The sequence below is a fragment of the Pteropus medius genome, unplaced genomic scaffold (genome assembly GCF_902729225.1).
Source record: "Pteropus medius unplaced genomic scaffold, Ma_sr-lr_union100, whole genome shotgun sequence".
Taxonomy (NCBI): Eukaryota; Metazoa; Chordata; class Mammalia; order Chiroptera; family Pteropodidae; genus Pteropus; species Pteropus medius.
Genome location: NW_024353907.1, coordinates 2,929,300 through 2,933,932, shown reverse-complemented (window position 1 = coordinate 2,933,932; position 4,633 = coordinate 2,929,300).

Below are 4,633 nucleotides of genomic sequence, written 5' to 3'. Positions count from 1 at the left end.
AGAGTCGACCAAATGGAGGAAAGGATCAGTGATATCGAAGATAGAAATCTAAAAATAAATCGGAAGAAAGAAGAGAGAAACCGGAGAATGAAAAATAATGAGAAATTCAAGAACTAGCTGACATCATCAGGAGAGGAAACATAAGAATGATGGGCATTCATGAAGGGAAGGAAAAAAAGCAGGGACTAGAAAGCATTTTGAGACAAATAGTTGATGACAATTTCTCAAATCAAGGGAATGAGCTGGAGCTTGGAATTCAAGAAGTCAACAGAACACCCAATTATCTCAATCCAAAAAGGCCTTCACCAAGACACATTGTATTAAAGTTATCAAAAATCAAGGACAAAGACAGAATTCTCAAGGCAGCCAGGGAGAAAAAAAAATGGTAACTTATAAAGATAAACCCATTAAATTATCTTCAGACTTCTCAGTGCAAACCTTATGAGCCAGAAAGGAATGGAATCGAATTTTTAAAAAATTAAGTGAAAGAAACTACCAGCCAAGAATAACGTATCCAGCTCAGTTCTACTTTAGATATGAAGGAGAAATTAAGACCTTCCCAGACATACAAAAATTGAGGGAATTCTCCACTACAAGGCCTACTCTACAGGAAATACTGAAAGGGGTAGGCTCACCGAAAACAAAATGACAAAAAAGAAAAAAAATACATAAGTAGGAGAAAAGTGACTATCAAGCAAATAGAAGTAGAAGAGTGCAACCCTTCCTAAGAACAAGGCATTATAAGCTTAAATAAGAGAATTGCAATAGCATGATAGTAATGAACGTTCAGCATACATAGAAACAAATTGAGATAATAATGACTGAAAGGGGGAAGATTCAAGGTCCAAATTCACAAAGGTGAATGGAGATAAGGCACGCACAGAAGAAAATGGACGACTGTATATATATATAACTATCCTTTACATATTCGTAATGGTAACCACACAACAAAGATTCAAAACTTCAGTATGTAACATAAAACAAGAAGGACCAGAGAGAAAACCCATAAAAGCCAACCAAAATTAAAAAAAAAAAACAGAAGCTTAAGGACAAGGAAGCAATGGAAACACCAAGCTACCAGAAAGCAAAAGATGAAATGGCTATAAGGAGATCTCATATTTCAATAATCACCTAAATGTAAATGGACTGAACTCACCAATAAAAAGGCACAGAGTTGCAGAATGCATTAAAAACAATACCCAACCATATGCTGTCTCCAGGAGACATATCTCAGCTCCAAAGACAAATATAGACTCAAAGTGAAAGGGTGGAAAATGATATTGCAAGCAAATAGAACTCTGAGAAAAGCAGGAGTAGCGGTACAACTTCAAATTAAAAAAGGTAAAGAGAGATACTGAGGGACACTTCATAATGATAAAGGGAATCATGCACCAAGAAGATAGAACACTTATTAATATCTATGCTCTCAATCAGGGAGCCCAAAAATATGTAAAGCAATTACTATTGAACTAAAGGAAGAAGCAGACCAAAACACTATCGTACTAGGAGACCCAAATACTCCACTGTAGGATATGAACAGATCATCCAAACAGAAAATCGATAAGGAAATAACATCCTTAAATGACACATTAGGCTAACTAGACATAATTGATATTTACAGAGCTTTCCATCCCAAAACAGCTGTTTATACATTATTCTCTAGTGCATATGGAACATTCTCAAGAATCAACCACATACTGGGACACAGAGATAGCCTCAACAAATATAACAGGTTTGAAATCATACCAAACATATTCTCTGATCATAATGCTTTGAAACTGATCAACTGCAAAATGTAATCAGGAAGAACCACAAATACATGAAGATTAAACAACATGCTACTGAAGAATAACTGGTTAAGAGTAGAAATAAAGAGATCAAGAGATACATGGAAATAAATGATAATGATAGTGCAACATATCAAAACTTTGGGGACATGGCAAAAGCAGTCATAAGAGGAAAGTTCATATCATTATAGGCCTATCTCTCAAAACAAGAATGAGCCCAAATAAACAACCTAACTCTTCATCATAAAAAACTAGATAAGGAAGAACAAATGAAGCCTAAAATCAGCAGAAGGAAAGGAATAATCAAAATGAGAGCAGAAATAAACGAAATTGAAAACAAACAAACAAAAACAATAGAAAAATAAATGTACGAAGAGCTGGTTCTTTGAAAAGGTCAATAAAATTGACAAAACCCTGGCTAGACTCACTAAAAATAAAAGAGAAAGAAAACAAATAAACAAAATTAGTGAAAAAAGAGGGGAAATTATGACTCACATCACAGAAATACAAAGGATCATACAAGAATGCTATGAAAAGGTATATAACTCCAAATTTAATAACCTAGAAGAAATGGACTACTATTTAGAAAAATACAATCTTACTAGACTGAATCAAGAAGAACTGGAAAATCTAAACAGACAAATCAGCAATATGGAAATTGAAACAGTCATCAAAAAACTACCAAAAAGTAAAAGTCCAAGACCAGATGGCTTCACCAGTGAATTCTACCAAACATTCAAAAAAGATTTAATTCCTATTCTCCTCAAACTCATCCAAAAAATCAAAGAGGAGGCAATACTTCCCAACTCATTTTATGAGGCCAATATCACCTTGATACCAAAACCTGGTAAAGATAACACAAAAATAGAAAACTACAGACCAATATCTCTCATGAACACAGATGCAAAACTCGTAAATAAGATACAAGTGAACTGAATACAGCAACACATTAAAAAGATTATACGCCACGATCGAGTGGGCTTATCCCAGAAGCACAGGGATGGTTCAACATATGGAAATCAATTAATGTGATACACCACATAAACAAATTAAAAAATAAGAATCATATGATCATATCAAATAATGCAGAAAAAGTCTTCAACAAGATACAGCACCCTTTATGATCCAAACGGAAATCGGTATAGAATGCAAGCAACTTAACATAATAAAGGCCATATATGACAAACATAATAAAGGCCATATATGACAAACTCTCAGCCAACATCATACTTACTGGTGAAAAACTAAAAACCTTCCCTCTAAGATCAGGAAAGAACAAGGCAAGGCTGTCCACTATCGCCACTCTTATTCAATATAACATTGGAGGTCCAAGCAAGTGCAATCAGGCAAGAGAAAGATATAAAAGGCATCCAAATAGGAAACGAAGAAGTCAACTGTCACTATTTGCAGATAAAATGATTCTCTATATAGAAAACCCTAAAGACTTCACAAGAACACTACTAGAAACAATAAGCAAATACAGTAAAGTTTCTGGATACAAAATCAACGTTCAAAAATGCATAGCGTTCCTATACTCTAACAACGAAGTGTCAGAAAAAGAAGTGAAAAAAATAATTCATTTCGCAATTGCAACAAAAAGAATAAAATACCAAGGAATAAATTTAACAGAACATTTGAAGGACCAATATAATGAAAACTACAAGATTCTATTAAAAGAAATAGAAGCAGATACAAAGAAATGGAAAGATATTCTGTGTCCTTGGATTAGAAAAATCAACATAGTTAAAATGACCATATTATCTAAAGCATTATACAGATTTAATGCAATCCCCATCAAAATCTCATTGGCATTTTTTAAAGAAATAGAACAAAAAAATCATCGGATTTGTATGGAAGGACAAAAGATCCCAAATTGCCAAAGCCATCCTGAGAAAGAAGAACGAGGCTGGAGGCATTATTCTGCCTTACTTCAAATTATACTACAAAGTGACAGTATCAAAACGGCATGATATTGGCAGCAAAACAGACACATGGACAAGTGGAACAGAATCGAGAGTCCAGAAGTCAACCCATATTTATACGGACAAATAATTTTTGACAAAAACGCCAAAAATATACAGTGGAGAAAGGAAAGTCTCTTCAATAAGTGATGCTGGGAAAACTGGAAAGCCATCTACAAAAGAATGAAACTAGACTGTTGTCTATCACTGCACATCAAAATTAACTCAAAATGGATTAAGGACCTGAATATCAGACCCGAAACAATAAAACACATGGAGGAAAACATAGGAACTAAACTGAAGGACCTTGGGCTTAAAGAGGATTTTATGAATTGACCTCAAAAGCAAGGAAAGTAAAAGCAAAAATAAATAATGGGACTATAGCAAACTAAAAAGCTTCTTCTCAGCAAAAGAAACCGTCAGCATGGTAAAGAGACAACCATTTGAATGGGAAAATATATATGTATGCAACACCTCCAATCAGGGGCTAATATCCAAAATATACAAAGAACTCATATGACACAATAACAACAAAAAAACAAATGATTTAATCAAAAATTAGGCAGATGACCTGAACATAGACTTTTACCTAGAGGATATAGAAATGGCCAACAAATATTTGAAAAGATGTTTAACATCACTAGCTATTAGGGAAATGCAAATCAAAACCACAATGAGATACCATCTCACACCTGTTATAATCAACAGGACAAATAATAACAAAGGCTGGAGAGGATATGGAGAAAAAGGAACCGTCATCTACTGCTGGTGGGACTGCAAATTGGTATAGCCACTATGGAAAACAGTATGGAGGTTCCTCAGAAAACTAAGAATTGAGCTACCATATGACCCAGCAATCCCTCTACTGAGTATTTACCCCAAAGA